This window comes from Pseudophryne corroboree, chromosome 2 (genome assembly GCF_028390025.1).
Source record: "Pseudophryne corroboree isolate aPseCor3 chromosome 2, aPseCor3.hap2, whole genome shotgun sequence".
In the NCBI taxonomy this organism is placed as follows: Eukaryota; Metazoa; Chordata; class Amphibia; order Anura; family Myobatrachidae; genus Pseudophryne; species Pseudophryne corroboree.
The window spans coordinates 989,746,480-989,764,863 of NC_086445.1; the positions used below are offsets into that span (position 1 = coordinate 989,746,480).

At 45.4% G+C, this 18,384-nt stretch overlaps 1 long non-coding RNA gene across 2 annotated transcripts in view; it reads right to left on the reverse strand.

Moving 5' to 3' along the window:
* Positions 1 to 10,374: 10,374 nt before the first annotated feature.
* The window catches only part of LOC135050191 (uncharacterized), a 69,630-nt gene continuing 61,620 nt past the window's right edge, over positions 10,375 to 18,384 (reverse strand). Inside the window, exons 2-4 of one of the 2 annotated variants that reach the window (XR_010241568.1) lie at positions 17,720 to 17,815; positions 14,347 to 14,484; positions 10,375 to 13,992 (exon numbers count right to left, since the gene is read on the reverse strand). This is a non-coding gene — a long non-coding RNA (uncharacterized LOC135050191). Of the gene's footprint in view, positions 13,993 to 14,071; positions 14,485 to 17,719; positions 17,816 to 18,384 lie in introns of those variants that run through there. The other variant, XR_010241567.1, reaches the window with a different exon arrangement.

Genomic DNA, 18,384 nt, shown 5'->3' on the forward strand with positions numbered 1-18,384 from the left:
CCAACGCGTTTTGTGCATGCGCACTTTGTCAAGCATTGTGGGATACATGTGAGGTTCTCTATTTATTCTTTAGAATCTTGAAACACCATACCATCCAACTGTACTTTTTTGGCTGGTACAGGACTGGCCATAAAGTGCTTTGTACCGGGTTTCGGCGCCACCCAATCCTATTGATTCCTTTAGGAGCGCCGCAGGGCCACGCACCCTTTACCCGTGACCATGCCCCCTTTCCTAGTTTGTACTGATTTTAGGCACAGCCGTGTTGGACGGTACGAAACACTTTATTGGTTTTGAGTAAAAAATAGAAGTCCTGTTCCGGAAATGGGCATCAAAAAACAGGAACTTCATGGTAATGCTTAAAAGGACACTGGTATCGCACCTCATATTAGGGGATTGGTGTAAAAAGAATGTACTGTATATTAAAAATGTAATCGACTTAACCCTAGAAATTATATGGTAGAATGGCCCTCATTCCGAGTTGATCGCTCGCAAGGCGATTTTAGCAGAGTTACACACGCTAAGCCGCCGCCTACTGGGAGTGAATCTTAGCTTCTTAAAATTGCGAACGAAGTATTCGCAATATTGCGATTACACACCTCGTAGCAGTTTCTGAGTAGCTTCAGACTTACTCGGCATCTGCGATCAGTTCAGTGCTTGTCGTTCCTGGTTTGACGTCACAAACACTCCCAGCGTTCGCCCAGACACTCCTCCGTTTCTCCGGCCACTCCTGCGTTTTTTCCGGAAACGGTAGCGTTTTTTCCCACACGCCCATAAAACGGCCTGTTTCCGCCCAGTAACACCCATTTCCTGTCAATCACATTACGATCGCCAGACCGATGAAAAAGCCGTGAGTAAAATTACTAAGTGCATAGCAAATTTACTTGGCGCAGTCGCAGTGCGGACATTGCGCATGCGCATTAAGCGGAAAATCGCTGCGATGCGAAGATTTTTACCGAGCGAACAACTCGGAATGAGGGCCAATGTGCAAACAAATTTGGCAATACTTTGTATCCAGGACTTTACCATTTCTATCTGGTTACAGATGCGTCCTCAACGTCTCACGGCGTATTGAGGCTTGGTGTATGAGGAGAACACATCTATATAAATTAATTACCTGGAGAGACTTTAGTATATTTCGTTCCATAATTGTTAGTCGTTCACCACTTTCCTTTATTAATCTGTACAGAAATGTATGCTGCAGTCCTTTTATGCTTGCGCTCCTTGACAAATGCATTATTTCTAGAGCGTGCTTTCCAAATGCAATTCACAATCGTCCCCGGAGTGTTGAAAACAGAAGTCAGGACATGATGAGGCCACGCCTCTTCCCATGAAGCCCCACCCCTTCTCATGAACCCACTCACCTTTTTTGCATGGGGAATGTCCATCTGCACCAGGTGTCAAAATGCATAGTGATACCCCTAACTTCACTGATCTTTTTGCTCAGCTGATTTTTTTGTGATTTTACTCAATTTATTTATTCTTAACTATAGTTGCGCAGTACCCCATCATGTGACCCAGGTGACGCTCTTGGTATTGAATACTTGGACAGGAGTGATGCACAGTATGTGGACATCACTAGATTGTACTGTAGGGGTACTGGGTAAATTTTGTGAGACTGAAGTGTGCCTTTAGTGACATACATCATAGATTCTACATAAATCGCAACGGAATTTGCTGTGCTATACACAGTGTCGGACTGGGGTATGAAGGGCCCACCGGGGGAATGCCCATATTTAGGGGTGTGGCCAGCCTACAAAGGGGGTGTGGCCAGCCTCCACAGAGGCTTGAAATGCACAATAGTCTTGTGCAGTGTAATGCAACATATTATCTACCATGTGTAATTCAAGTGCACAGTCTGGAACCTGATCCCTGGAGGAAGGAGTGGGCCCTCAGGCAGTGGGGCCCACCGGTGGTTTCCCCTGTACCCCTGTGGGCCAGTCCGACCCTGGCTATACAAGAAACTGTTAATGAATAAATAATAACCCAAAAATTAATGTTTTGTGTAAAAAAAAATGGAAAATCTATCAAGAATGACGGGAAAAAAAGATAACGCTGATGTACTCTGTATAACTATTCCTGCTCATTGGGGACTTTCTAGATGTGCAGAGAAGATAATTATATGATTCTGCAGAAAATCCCTCAGTTTAATATATACTAAATTATCAGCCTGCATTATACATATCAGCTGCAAGTGCTCCTGCAACATTGTAATATTTTCCAGGTGAAGAATATGTGTCTAACTTAATTTTCCAAAGGAAAAAATATGCAGAAGTTATTCTAAATATTTTGTGAATGCAACAATGACTAGCGCTGTTTAATTACCTCAATTACAAGACCAAGTCTAAGAGATTTATTAATATCAACGCTGTTTGTGTTGGAAATGTGAATACATAGAAACATAGAGTTAGGCGGCAGGTAAGAACCACTTGGTCCATCTAGTCTGCCCCTTTTTTAACCAGAATGTCGATGCCTGAATCCCGACAGGGTCAGGAGACTGACGTCTGAACCCCATACCAACTGTAAGTATGGCAGGCGGGTTAGGGCAGGGGGGGGTTAGGTTTACATGCCACCTGGGGGGGAAGGGGGTGGGGGGGTTTGGGTAAGGATGCAGGGGAGGAGGGTTGGGCACTACCTGGTGGAGGTTAGGTTTAGGCAAAGGGGGAAGATTGGGGTTAGGCTGCGGGGAAGGGGGGGGTTAGGTTTAGACACCACCGGGGGGTGGGGGGTTAGGCACCAAGGGGGGGTTAGGGTTACGTTGTGGGAGAGAAGGGTTAGAGAGTAGGAGAGAGGGGGAACATACATACCTCACCCCTGTTGGGAGTTCAAACATTAGGATTCCGGCGTCAGTATTTGATTGCTGGAACCCCGTCCGCCAGTCAATCACACTGAACCTCTTATAGCTATCCCATTCATGTTTAAATTGCTCTACAGTCTTAGCCTCTACCACCTCTGATGGGAGTCTATTCCACTTATCCACTACCCATTCTGTGAAGTAATGTTTCCTTACATTTTCCCTGAACTTCCCTCCAGTGCATGTCCTCGTGTTCTAATACTTCTCTTACTTTGAAAAGTGTTTCCCTCCTGTACCTTGGTAAAACCCTGGATATATTTGAAAGTCTCTGTCATGTCCCCCCTTTCCCTTCTCTGCTCCAAACTATACATATTTAGATATTTTAGTCTTTGATGTAAGTCATGCACCATATTAGTTGTTCTTCTTTGTACAGTTCAGAGTAGATGTATGATTCCGCACCAGTCAATGAATTATAAGTGATCGTACGAGAACCAGTATTGACAGAAAACGGGAAGTCCCCTAATGCTGCAAAGTTGGTGGTGCACCTTGAGTCAGTAGATACAAATGGACTACAAAAAGGGGAGAAGAAGACGACTCTTTTTTGGGTGCAGTCTTAGGAGTAAAGAGAAAGATTAAAACATAACTTTTAATTCTTAGTTATTAATAAATTTCAGTGTATCAAAAGGACAAACTATACATCTAATAAAAACAGGTAATCTGTGGTCCCTTTGCATATATGAGATCCCGTGCTATACCCTCACGGGGTATTTTATATTTATCACATTCACTTAGACCAACAGAAATAAATAATGAATACATCAAGACCCGTTTCGAATCAATAGATGGGGATCTCACGTGGGTATTGTAGACACTAGAGATGTGCACTTGAAATTTTTCGGGTTTTGTGTTTTGGTTTTGGGTTCGGTTCCGCGGCCGTGTTTTGGGTTCGACCGCGTTTTGGCAAAACCTCACCGAATTTTTTTTGTCGGATTCGGGTGTGTTTTGGATTCGGGTGTTTTTTTCAAAAAACCCTAAAAAACAGCTTAAATCATAGAATTTGGGGGTCATTTTGATCCCAAAGTATTATTAACCTCAAAAACCATAATTTCCACTCATTTTCAGTCTATTCTGAACACCTCACAATATTATTTTTAGTCCTAAAATTTGCACCGAGGTCGCTGGATGACTAAGCTAAGCGACCCAAGTGGCCGACACAAACACCGGGCCCATCTAGGAGTGTCACTGCAGTGTCACGCAGGATGGCCCTTCCAAAAAACACTCCCCAAACAGCACATGACGCAAAGAAAAAAAGAGGCGCAATGAGGTAGCTGTGTGACTAAGCTCAACGACCCAAGTGGCCGACACAAACACCTGGCCCATCTAGGAGTGGCACTGCAGTGTCACGCAGGATGGCCCTTCAAAAAAATACTCCCCAAACAGCACATGACGCAAAGAAAAATTAAAGAAAAAAGAGGTGCAAGATGGAATTGTCCTTGGGCCCTCCCACCCACCCTTATGTTGTATAAACAGGACATGCACACTTTAACCAACCCATCATTTCAGTGACAGGGTCTGCCACACGACTGTGACTGAAATGACGGGTTGGTTTGGACCCCCACCAAAAAAGAAGCAATTAATCTCTCCTTGCACAAACTGGCTCTACAGAGGCAAGATGTCCACCTCATCATCATCCTCCGATATATCACCGTGTGCATCCCCCTCCTCACAGATTATCAATTCGTCCCCACAGGAATCCACCATCTCAGCTCCCTGTGTACTTTGTGGAGGCAATTGCTGCTGGTCAATGTCTCCACGGAGGAATTGATTATAATTCATTTTAATGAACATCATCTTCTCCACATTTTCTGGAAGTAACCTCGTACGCCGATTGCTGACAAGGTGAGCGGCGGCACTAAACACTCTTTCGGAGTACACACTTGTGGGAGGGCAACTTAGGTAGAATAAAGCCAGTTTGTGCAAGGGCCTCCAAATTGCCTCTTTTTCCTGCCAGTATAAGTACGGACTGTCTGACGTGCCTACTTGGATGCGGTCACTCATATAATCCTCCACCATTCTTTCAATGGGGAGAGAATCATATGCAGTGCCAGTAGACGACATGTCCGTAATCGTTGGCAGGTCCTTCAGTCCGGACCAGATGTCAGCATCAGCAGTCACTCCAGACTGCCCAGCATCACCGCCAGCGGGTGGGCTCGGAATTCTGAGCCTTTTCCTCGCACCCCCAGTTGCGGGAGAATGTGAAGGAGGAGATGTTGACAGGTCGCGTTCCTCTTGACTTGACAATTTTCTCACCAGCAGGTCTTTGAACCCCAGCAGACTTGTGTCTGCCGGAAAGAGAGATCCAAGGTAGGTTTTAAATCTAGGATCGAGCACGGTGGCCAAAATGTAGTGCTCTGATTTCAACAGATTGACCACCCGTGAATCCTTGTTAAGCGAATTAAGGGCTCCATCCACAAGTCCCACATGCCTAGCGGAATCGCTCCGTGTTAGCTCCTCCTTCAATGTCTCCAGCTTCTTCTGCAAAAGCCTGATGAGGGGAATGACCTGACTCAGGCTGGCAGTGTCTGAACTGACTTCACGTGTGGCAAGTTCAAAGGGCAGCAGAACCTGGCACAACGTTGAAATCATTCTCCACTGCGCTTGAGACAGGTGCATTCCACCTCCTATATCGTGCTCAATTGTATAGGCTTGAATGGCCTTTTGCTGCTCCTCCAACCTCCAAAGCATATATAGGGTTGAATTCCACCTCGTTACCACTTCTTGCTTCAGATGATGGCAGGGCAGGTTCAGGCGTTTTTGGTGGTGCTCCAGTCTTCTGTACGTGGTGCCTGTACGCCGAAAGTGTCCCGCAATTCTTCTGGCCACCGACAGCATCTCTTGCACGCCCCTCTCGTTTTTTAAATAATTCTGCACCACCAAATTCAAGGTATGTGCAAAACATGGGACGTGCTGGAATTTGCCCATATTTAATGCACACACAATATTGTGGCGTTGTCCGATGCCACAAATCCACAGGAGAGTCCAATTGGGGTAAGCCATTCCGCGATGATCTTCCTCAGTTGCCGTAAGAGGTTTTCAGCTGTGTGCGTATTCTGGAAACCGGTGATACAAAGCGTAGTCTGCCTAGGAAAGAGTTGGCGTTTGCGAGATGCTGCTACTGGTGCCGCCGCTGCTGTTCTTGCGGCGGGAGTCCACACATCTACCCAGTGGGCTGTCAAAGTCATATAGTCCTGACCCTGCCCTGCTCCACTTGTCCACATGTCCGTGGTTAAGTGGACATTGGGTACAGCTGCATTTTTTAGGACACTGGTGACTCTTTTTCTGAGGTCTGTGTACATTTTCGGTATCGCCTGCCTAGAGAAATGGAACCTAGATGGTATTTGGTACCGGGGACACAGTACCTCCAACAAGTCTCTAGTTGGCTCTGCAGTAATGATGGATACCGGAACCACGTTTCTCACCACCCAGGATGCCAAGGCCTCAGTTATCCGCTTTGCAGCAGGATGACTGCTGTGATATTTCATCTTCCTCGCAAAGGACTGTTGGACGGTCAATTGCTTGGTGGAAGTAGTAAAAGTGGTCTTACGACTTCCCCTCTGGGATGACCATCGACTCCCAGCAGCAACAACAGCAGCGCCAGCAGCAGTAGGCGTTACACGCAAGGATGCATCGGAGGAATCCCAGGCAGGAGAGGACTCGTCAGAATTGCCAGTGACATGGCCTGCAGGACTATTGGCATTCCTGGGGAAGGAGGAAATTGACACTGAGGGAGTTGGTGGGGTGGTTTGCGTGAGCTTGGTTACAAGAGGAAGGGATTTACTGGTCAGTGGACTGCTTCCGCTGTCGCCCAAAGTTTTTGAACTTGTCACTGACTTATTATGAATGCGCTGCAGGTGACGTATAAGGGAGGATGTTCCGAGGTGGTTAACGTCCTTACCCCTACTTATTACAGCTTGACAAAGGCAACACACGGCTTGACAAATGTTGTCCGCATTTCTGTTTAAATACTTCCACACCGAAGAGCTGATTTTTTTGGTATTTTCACCAGGCATGTCAATGGCCCTATTCCTCCCACGGACAACAGGTGTCTCCCCGGGTGCCTGACTTAAACAAACCACCTCACCATCAGAATCCTCCTTGTCAATTTCCTCCCCAGCGCCAGCAACACCCATATCCTCCTCATCCTGGTGTACTTCAACACTGACATCTTCAATCTGACTATCAGGAACTGGACTGCGGGTGCTCCTTCCAGCACTTGCAGGGGGCGTGCAAATGGTGGAAGGCGCATGCTCTTCACGTCCAGTGTTGGGAAGGTCAGGCATCGCAACCGACACAATTGGACTCTCCTTGTGGATTTGGGATTTCGAAGAACGCACAGTTCTTTGCTGTGCTTTTGCCAGCTTGAGTCTTTTCATTTTTCTAGCGAGAGGCTAAGTGCTTCCATCCTCATGTGAAGCTGAACCACTAGCCATGAACATAGGCCAGGGCCTCAGCCGTTCCTTGCCACTCCGTGTGGTAAATGGCATATTGGCAAGTTTACGCTTCTCCTCCGACAATTTTATTTTAGATTTTTGAGTCCTTTTTTTACTGATATTTGGTGTTTTGGATTTTACATGCTCTGTACTATGACATTGGGCATCGGCCTTGGCAGACGACGTTGATGGAATTTCATCGTCTCGGCCATGACTAGTGGCAGCAGCTTCAGCACGAGGTGGAAGTCGATCTTGATCTTTCCCTATTTTTGGAACCTCAACATTTTTGTTCTCCATATTTTAATAGGCACAACTAAAAGGCACCTCAGGTAAACAATGGAGATGGATGGATACTAGTATACTTATGGATGGACGAGCGACTGCCGACACAGAGGTAGCTACAGCCGTGGACTACCGTACTGTGTCTGCTGCTAATATAGACTGGATGATAATGAGATAAAATTAAAATATATATATATATATCACACTAGTACTGCAGCCGGACAGGTATATATATTATGTAATGACGGACCTGCTGGACACTGTCTGTCAGCACTGCAGACTCCTAAAGTAAGCTACTAGTATCAAGAAGATAGAAAAAAAAACCACGGGTAGGTGGTATACAATTATGGATGGACGAGCGACTGCCGACACAGAGGTAGCTACAGCCGTGGACTACCGTACTGTGCCTGCTGCTAATATAGACTGGATGATAATGAGTTAAAATTAAAATATATATATATATCACACTAGTACTGCAGCCGGACAGGTATATATATTATGTAATGACGGACCTGCTGGACACTGTCTGTCAGCACTGCAGACTCCTAAAGTAAGCTACTAGTATCAAGAAGATAGAAAAAAAAACCACGGGTAGGTGGTATACAATTATGGATGGACGAGCGACTGCCGACACAGAGGTAGCTACAGCCGTGGACTACCGTACTGTGTCTGCTGCTAATATAGACTGGATGATAATGAGATAAAATTAATATATATATATATATATCACACTAGTACTGCAGCCGGACAGGTATATATATTATGTAATGACGGACCTGCTGGACACTGTCTGTCAGCACTGCAGACTCCTAAAGTAAGCTACTAGTATCAAGAAGATAGGGGAAAAAAACACGGGTAGGTGGTATACAATTATGGATGGACGAGCGACTGCCGACACAGAGGTAGCTACAGCCGTGGACTACCGTACTGTGTCTTCTGCTAATATAGACTGGATGATAATGAGATAAAATTAAAATATATATATATATATATCACACTAGTACTGCAGCCGGACAGGTATATATATATTATGTAATGACGGACCTGCTGGACACTGTCTGCAGAATGCGTTTATAAAAACACCACACGACGAGTGTTTAACTTTTTCAGGCAGACAATCACAATATACTGGTGGTCAGCAGACAATCACAATATACTGGTGGTCAGTGGTCACTGGTCAGTCACACTGGCAGTGGCACTCTGGCAGCAAAAGTGTGCACTGTACTCAAAATATGTACTCTTGCTATAACTGCTCCCCAGTCTCCCCCACAATTAAGCTGTGTGAGCAGTGAGCACTCAGCACAGTCAGATAATGATATACAGTATTACATATGATGCAGCACACTGGGCTGAGCACAGATATGGTATGTGACTGTGTCACACTGTGTATCGTTTTTTTTTCAGGCAGAGAACGGATTAATTAAACTGGTGGTGGTCACTGGTCACTGGTCACACTATCAGCAAGTAGTACTCCGTCCTAAGCAGACAATCACAATATACTGGTGGTCAGTGTGGTCACTGGTCAGTCACACTGGCAGTGTGGCACTCTGGCAGCAAAAGTGTGCACTGTACTTAAAATATATTATTTATGTACTCCTGCTCTAACTGCTCCCCAGTCTCCCCCACAATTAAGCTGTGTGAGCAGTGAGCACTCAGCACAGTCAGATATACAGTATTACATATGATGATGCAGCACACTGAGGGCACACTGAGGCTTAGCACAGATATGGTATGTGACTGTGTCACACTGTGTATCGTTTTTTTTCAGGCAGAGAACGGATTAATTAAACTGGTGGTCAATGGTCACTGGTCACACTATCAGCAAGTAGTAGTACTCCAGTCCTAATATGCTCCCCAAAATTAGTAAATAGTGTCTCTAACTCTCTACTCTCTTCTCTATAAACGGAGAGGACGCCAGCCACGTCCTCTCCCTATCAATCTCAATGCACGTGTGAAAATGGCGGCGACGCGCGGCTCCTTATATAGAATCCGAGTCTCGCGATAGAATTCGAGCCTCGCGAGAATCCGACAGCGGGATGATGACGTTCGGGCGCGCTCGGGTTAGCCGAGCAAGGCGGGAAGGTTCGAACCTGCCTCGGACCCGTGTAAAAAGGCTGAAGTTCGAGGGGGTTCGGATTCCGAGGAACCGAACCCGCTCATCACTAGTAGACACCCCTATGTTTTGAGGGTGGTTCTCTTATAGAGTACATAGACCGGTACTCATGCAATTAGATTGATACTGTATAAATAAAGTCAGCTTGGAAAAGGTCACAGTAACTGGTTTGAGTGTAACTACAGTAGTTACTGTGACCTTTTCCAAGCTGACTTTATTTATATCAATCTAATTCCATGAAGTTCTCCCACAACGTTGTGAACTGTGCCCTACTCACTCTTTCCTCCAGTCATTTCATTCTGCACTAATGGGACAATTTCAGGGTATAAAAGTAATTACGCTAAGACTGAAGCCCTGCGGCTGCATATCCCAGCCCCCTCTTGCATCAGTTACAGCCTAATTAGAACTTTGCATGGAGGACCCATAAAATTCGTTATGTATACCATTCATCTAAGTCATTTGATAAAGTCCGGGCCCCCTGACTGACCACTCAGAATGCCCCATCCTCATTTCGTAGCTGATTACCTGAACTGGTTTTACTGCTGCAACCTCTACGCAATTTCTTTACATTTCTCTCTTTTCTACAACTGTTCTACCTATCCTTTATTCACTTTCGATTTGTTACAGGTTGGTCTAGTTGTGGACCCGGACTGAGAAGAAGTACGGGGCCCTGGCTTGAATTACCAACATGGAATGTATCAGGTTTTATATGATATTTAATCATGCACAATAAACGGAACAATAGGTATAAACTGTATTGTTACCAACAGATGAGAGACTATAAATGAAAGCAAGTAGCTGGGAGAATGCAGAATACCAGAGAGCTGGGAAAACGCAGGCCAGCTACTCGGTTACATGGAGTTACCTTGCACAGACCGTCAGCGATTAGCTGGGAGAATGCAGGCCAGCTATGCAGTATACCAGAGTACTGGGAGAATGCAGGCCAGCTACTCAGTAGACCATTAGCGATGAGCCGGGTGAATGCAGGCCAGCTATGCATGATAGCTGAGTACTGGGAGATTGCAGGCCAGCAACTCAGTAGACCATTAGCGATGAGCTGGGAGAATGCCGGCCAGCTATGCAGGATAGCTGAGTACTGGGAGAATGCAGGCCAGCTACTCAGTAGACCATTAGCGATGATCAGAGCAGGACACAGCCGAGCATTGGGATTGACCGATGAGCAGGGCAGAATACCGGGATTGATCAATGAGCAGAGATACTCAGCTAAACACCAGGATTGACCGATGAGCAGGGCAGAACACCGGGATTGACTGATGAGCAAAGATACACAGCAGGACAGCTACCTGGGAACAACGGGCTGAACCGATAACAGCAGCGGTACAGCTACTTAAGATAGCTGTTGGAGCTAGGCGGTGCTATGGATGGAGATAGCTCTGAAGACTAGAATAACCAGGAGCAGGATTGCAGGCTGCATACAGGGAATGAACAACAAAGCACTGTCGTGTCACAATCATGTCTAAATTCATATCGTTTAGTGAATTACCTCTGCCACCTGTCCTGGATCCTGTGTGTTTTCTGCTCACTGGGATAAACAGCTCACCAGTACCATGAGTTCCCTGAGTGCTGAGTTCTCTGTCTGGAGGGTAAGAGTTGCTAACGAGCTGCACCTGTGTTGATTAACCTTCTGTGTGAATACTGAATTCAGCAAGTCTCCCCATGTTGTGCCTACACAGCAGTCATTGAGGATTGTCCATGCTTTCATTATACTGCATGCCTCTCTGACTCCAGTGGTCACCAGATACAGCTCCCTGTGCTCTCAGAGCCTGCGGCCATTATTGCCTCCATGTGGTCCCACAACACTGGAGTTTCCCTCCAAGCCCAGGACTTTGTGCAGCCATGACAGTCCAGGTCAGCTGACAAGTGTGGATCCAATCCAGAGCCACTCTGCCATCAGCTGATTGCCATGGCCAATAACCATCCAGCCAGGGGTATAAAGCAAGTCTCCCAGCTCTGTGCAATGATTCTCTTTCATCTCCTTTTGTTAGTGGCTTTGAGAAGTAACATTCTGCTCACTCTCCTCCTCGCAAAATTGGATCACCTTTACGGCCTTCATTTTGATGTTCAAATGTTTTTGCTATCTGTATGATGTATATTTTCGTGATCTGCCTAATAAAAAGTTATAAAAAAATAAAAATAATTGTTGTGTACAGTATGTGTTTTTCTTACCCGTCATTATGACTCACTTTATAAAGAAATTTACTCTGCGGTGCTCCCTACTATTAAAGCAGTTCTATTTCAATGGCGTGGTCATATCATTTCATGGTTCAGATGCATTGTGGTCCAATATCCTGCCAAGTCTCTACTGCCTGCTTCAGACTTTCCCTGTATGAGTTCCAGATTCTGTCCTTGCCCAGATTCATACCTGGTTTGAACAGTTTAAAATGCCTAGAACTAGCTTTGCCAAATTACATAGGGCTACCACAAATGGTGGTTGTGGAATACCGGGTATTTGGTTGTATTATTTCGCTACCCACTTTAGTCAAGCTGTTTTATGGTCTGCTTCTGTAAGTCGCCCACATTGCATTGTAATGTCAACTTGTAAAGTGGCTACCTTGTCTTTACTTCTATGTATTTCTGCCCCCTCTGGCTTCTCCCCTCCAGCTGTTCGCTTTACCTGTTCCATTTGGGAACTCTGTGCAAAGTATTACAAACTATCTTGCAAACTATCTTCTCTTACTCTGTTATGGGATAACACAGAATTTCCTCTGGCTTATCCCTCTCCTGGTTCTCTAGAGGTATCAGGGTTGTGGTGGATGTGTTGGGGGATGCTGGCTACATTTCTCTTGGAGACTTGCAGGCAAAACACTTTTGAGTGCTGTATTAAATCCCCCTTGGTCCTTTCTGTTGGGTCTTCCCTTTGACCCTTGGACATATGCAAGGACAAATGTCTTGTGGCTTACCTTTAGTGAAACCCTGCCCTCCCCCTCTCTCTATAATTTTCAATAGAATGTGGCACTTGGATGCAATGGAGAAAATCCCAACCTACCTCCACTACAGGTTACCACAATTCATCTGGGTGTGGGGCCCTTGGTGTATGCCTATGCTAGACCATTTTCCAGCCACCATTCCACATGTGGCTTATTGTATCTGACCTCTTGTTCTGAACCATCACTTTGTTTTTCTCTCTCTTTCTTTGTTCCTCTTCATCTCTAGTGTTATATTTTCGGCCAACTCCCCCCTTCCCCCTTTCCCTCTTTATTTGGTTTTCTCCTCTCTATTTTTTCTTTGTTTCTCTTTCTCTGTACCTTGTTATCTATACATTATAATAAAACTATAGATAACAAGGTGCAGAGAAAGAGAACTATACTTCTAGGGACTGTTTCTGTCTGTACGTTCCTGCATCAAGCAAAAACTACTGGATGAATTTGGATGGCGTTTTTTACTATTGTATATCTTAGTGGCCTAGGAAGAAACTGAGTTGTGTTAGATCTCGATGTGACATCAGGGAGAGGAGCAATCAAGTAAAACCAGACGCTTGACACCCACGTGTGCAGGGTGCAGGCTCCTCAAGTCCAAAATTACGATATGCTTGGAATTTCTGAACGTAGTCATACCTCCCAACTTTATGACTGCTTGAAAAGGGACATCTTTGCGCGCCGGATGTGCACTCCCGAAATTAGGGGGCTTGGCCTCGCTGTAAGGGGGCATGGCCTTGTGGCAAATGCCGCAATCGCGAGCCACATCCTCGTTTTTATTACTATGGGGGCATGAATGGCACTCTGTGAGCTGCTGGCCATGCTACCGGTCACTCTCTGCCAGAAAATAGATGCTGATGCAAGAGAGAGTCTCCCAAATGCCCTCCCCCCCCACCGCGGGACACAGCAGCCTGCGTGTGGGACAGCGGGACAATCTGTGAAAAACGGGACTGTCCCACCAAAAACGGGACAGTTGGGACGTATGACTTAGTGCAGCTGGACTTCCAGCACACAGCATTGCACTGAAAGTTAGTGTTCCAATCGTGCTTCTGTGGAACTTGACTCCACCCAAGTTATGCAACGGAACCCAACTTAAAGTGACTACTCTGCAGAGGAACCTAATTGAGGCAGAGATTCTTATGGGATGTGGTGCAGGTGAGACTGTGTTTATACCACCTATACCTCTTATACACAATACTTTTCCTTTTCAGTTCAAGCTCCTGCAGTTTCCTGTAAGGGTCTGCTTCACTATGATGATAAACAAGTCACAGGGACAAAACGCTCAGGGCTGCAGGCATAGATCCCAGGACCAGCTGCTTCTCCCATGGACAGCTTTACTTGGCTTGCTCACAAGCTCCAAGCATCTGTTTGTGCTAATCCCTGAAAGAAAAAACTGCAAATATTGTTTTCAAAGAAATTTTGTGATCAATATGTTCAATATAGAATATACATCACCATATTAGATGGCACTACTGTCTTTGTTTAATTAGTTCTGCTGAGCAATAATAGACAAACATGCGAGCAAAGCCATGGGCAAACACTAGTAATAATAGATATAAATGTACAGTACTCTACACATACTGCTTAGATCTGCATCCTGTAAATCAGCCTTTTTCAAAAGGTGTGCCGCCACTGCTACCCGCCGTCTGCACACAGACCCGGCGGCGCCGCCTGCACACAGACCCGGTGCCGTCGCCCACACACAGAACCGCCGCAGCCGCCAGGCAGATGTACCTATGCTCTCCGGTCAGCGCTGCACTTCCGCATCAGCCAGCCCGCACGTCGCGTTCTCCCCGCCTGCAGTGCACACACACTCTCTGCTGCTCCTCCTCCATGCTGCCTTTTCGTCCCAGGGCTCCTCACTTCTCCCCACTGAGAGGGAAAGAGTTAAGGTTAGAAATATATATATATATATATATATATATATATATAACATTAATGTGCGAGAAATTACTATGGTGGGGGGCAGGTGTGTGGAATGACAATGGGGGGCAGGTATGTATAATCACTATGGGTGGGACAGGTGTAAGGAATTACAATGGAGGCATGTGTGTGGCTTGACTATGGGGGGGCAGGTGTGTGGAATTAGAATGGGGCATGTGTGTATAATTACTATGGGGGCAGGTGTGTGGCATTAATATAAATCTGTTTTATTACTGCGGGGCCAATGTGTTTTATTACTGCGGGGCCAAAAAAACTGATGGTGTGCCTTGGCAATTTAAACATTTCGTTTAGTGTGCCACGAATTTAAAAAGGTTGAAAATCACTGCTATAAATGTTTTATTTACTGTTATTTCCACTGTGCTGATTTTCTCCATTACTACGTGCTGTTATTTTCATTTTCTCTGTTCATTTTTAAAATTATAAATTAAATAAAAAAAATTAAAGTGACCTAGCCTCCAAGTAACCATCGATGGTTGCCAACTATGCAGTGGATGACTGTCGATGGTTTCCACAATTGATGGTCATCCCTGTTCTCTCACTGATCAGAAGATGGGGCGGGGTTTCACGGGTGTCGGGAGGCGGAGCTATGCTCCATGTCCCGGCACAGCGTAAAAAAAAAATTGGCTATGCCTTACCATAGATGGAGGAAAACCATCTGGGTCCATCGATGGCATAAGTATTCTACATCGGCAATAAACCATCAATGATTTTGAATCATCGATGGTCAATTGGCATCCTTACCCTGACCTCCTTGTGGCCTATGAAAGATGCCCCTTTATTCCCCATCCTGTCTCTCCATTTACAAGCAGGCACAATCGTGTAGGTGTGCAGTGGTTATTTACATTTTGCTTCTTTTTCCTTTTGTATTTTATCTGATTTCATTTTCAATTATTACCTCTCAGGAGAAGAAAACTGACAGTAATATTCAAGGGGTAATTTTCTAACCCTGTGGAAAGACAAAGAAGCACTAGTAATGACATTAGACTTGACCCGTGTGATGGCGCTTCCCTATCTTCTTGCAGTACTCAAGTCTTAATCTCTGAATTAGCAATTGATTTCTAATGCATTCAGATTCCCATTACACACTGTATATGGCAGCTGGGTATGTGATGAGCTAGTTATCTTCAGCCTGATTGCAGACAGGTCTGTGAGGACTCCGCTGCCCACTCGGAGACTAATGGTCCTGACTTGTGACTCCCTTTCATCAGCCCTGCTTTCAGATGATCACACTACCTGGGAAATGTGCAATTTGTTGTGATTCCTCTGTCTGGAGACAGTTCTGCAAACTAGATCATTGTCATTATTCCCATGCTGAGTTAATGGGGTTGGTTTAAGCATTATAATTATGTGCATTTACTACGCTATAATGTACAGCGCAGAGGATTAATTTCAGGCAATGAAATCAGCATTTATATCATACAGAGTCTCTGGAAGTTTTGTGCATCAGCTGGTCATGAAGACGGAATGAGAAATCATTCACAATACTTGGAATGTTGTGCTATTAGCAGACACTTTGCTATAACCTGTATGGAATGTACTCTATTTTGGTGCTTTCATCTATATGGAAATGTATATACAGTACTGTACAAATACACAGAATTAACCAGGATATCATAAGTACATGGCTTGCAGGGAATCTGCTCTTAATAAGCTAATAGCATTTAATATAAATGATGTTGATATGTGTGCACTCTTTTCTGATGTACAGTTAGCAAACTTATCCTGTATAGTATATAGTATGTTGTCCAATTAAATGATTTCAAACAGGTGGGATGTGGCCACACTGGTGCCAAAAGTGGGGGGGGGGGGGGGGGGCTGGGCTTGCTGGAGGAGGGGCCCGGTGGGGGGCCAGAAGGAGGCCTGGGTCCACCCCTCAGAGTATACTTACCTTCATCCAGGAGCCGGGTCCCTCCCCAACAGCTGGCGCCTTTTTCCCAATTACATCTTCGGGAAGATGCACCGCTCATTTGAAACATTAATTTGACGGCAGATAAGAACCACTTGGCTCATATAGGGGGACATTTACTAAGCAGTGATAAGAGCGGAGAAGTGAGCCAGTGGAGAAGGTGCCCATGGCAACCAATCAGCACTGAAGTAACATCTATAATTTGCATACTACAAAATGATACAGAGCTGATGATTGGTTGATGGGGCAACTTCTCCACTGGCTCACTTCTCCCCTTAAATTCTGCATGGATCTCTCTGTGTCTAGGGTGCCGGCGACAGCAATGCGCGGTCCCACGTGTCGCTATCGCTGGCTCTAGATTTGGCATGCATGCATGCCAAATCTAGTGAGATCTCTCATTTCACCGCTGGGTGAAATGAGCAGCCCCCAAGAGTATTTAAATTGCTCTACAGTCTTAGACTCTGACTCTGGAGAGTCTTTGCTTTCTAGTGCACATTTGCCATCTTCCCAAAGATCACCGGCCATGGAGGGGAAGGGTCGCTTCCTGGAGCAAGGTAGGAAGCAGTAAATGCCCCCCACCCCGTGAAGCCTGTGGGACCACAATATTTTTTTATGTCATTTATTTTAGGGGGCATGGACACACCCCCTTTGGGGCCACACCCTCATGCAGTATCGGGACCCAGCATGGCTCTCTACGACCCTGCACACATAAACCTGGGTACATAATGCAGTTCTCTGTATTCTATTCAAATCCACCCGCTACAGTTCCAATGCATACAGAAACCGAGTGTCGGACTGGGGCATGTAGGGCCCACCGGGGCAAATGCAGTAGTAGGGGCCCATGTTAGGGGTGAGGCCAAGCAGCACCTCATTGGTTTGACTAACCGTCAAACCATCAGAGAGTGCAATGTCTGGGCCCCTTCATAGATATATACAGTCAATTCAGCTGCTGCATGCATGATAATGTACCAGATTAATAACAGCAATGCACTGTAGAAAATACACCATAGTCCAGTATAAGGTACTGTAACATATGTATAATTCAAGTGCACAGTCTGGAACCTGATCTTTAGAGCAGGAGGTGGGCCCCCAGCAGTGGGGCCCACTGGTGGTTTCCCCTGTACCCCTGTGGGCCAGCACAAGCCTGCAGAAACCCCTGGGACAGTGATGACACAATGCAGATCCAAACAGAGGAATTGCGCCTCCTGCTGCCCAGCTGCCGGTTAGCGGACTGGAAAAGAAGTGTCAGTTACCCACCTGCTACACCCAGTAGATGGCTCTCAGCACATGGCTGATAAATCTGGATTAACAGCAATCAGTATACTGAGATCCTACTGACACTCTCACTTTTATCTGCAAAGCATAAAAAACACACAGGTAAGGCAAACAAAGGAATCACAGCACTGTACTAAACAATGGCTAATGTGACAATAAATAGGTGACATGATAAACTCCATCAGACACGCCCCAGCGTCACCTTCTGTATCTGTCTTCATCTATACATAATATTGGTGTATTTATTATCCCCACAAGTGCACTAGAGAGAATGCTAGGGATTTATAAATAATCAATAACAGACATTACACTCTGCCATTGAGTAATAGACCTAGATGATGACTGGATGATGGATGAGAGGCACAATCAAGTGATATTGGGAATGTAAAGCGTTATCCTCTCCCTGTCAGACAGTTTTATGTGATTGGATGAGTTTATAGGCAGCTGCCAAAATGTACATATATCTCAGTGGTTATAACGTCGCATGTTTCCAGATGTGGAAGAGAACGGCCAGTAACCATCTTTTACTTAAACCCTTGCGTCGCACTTTCTTTGGTAAATTGCATTAATTTAGAAAAATTCAGATTATTAAAATAGATCTGAAAATGGAAGTGATAATGTGATCTGTTATTATTTCATTCTTTCCC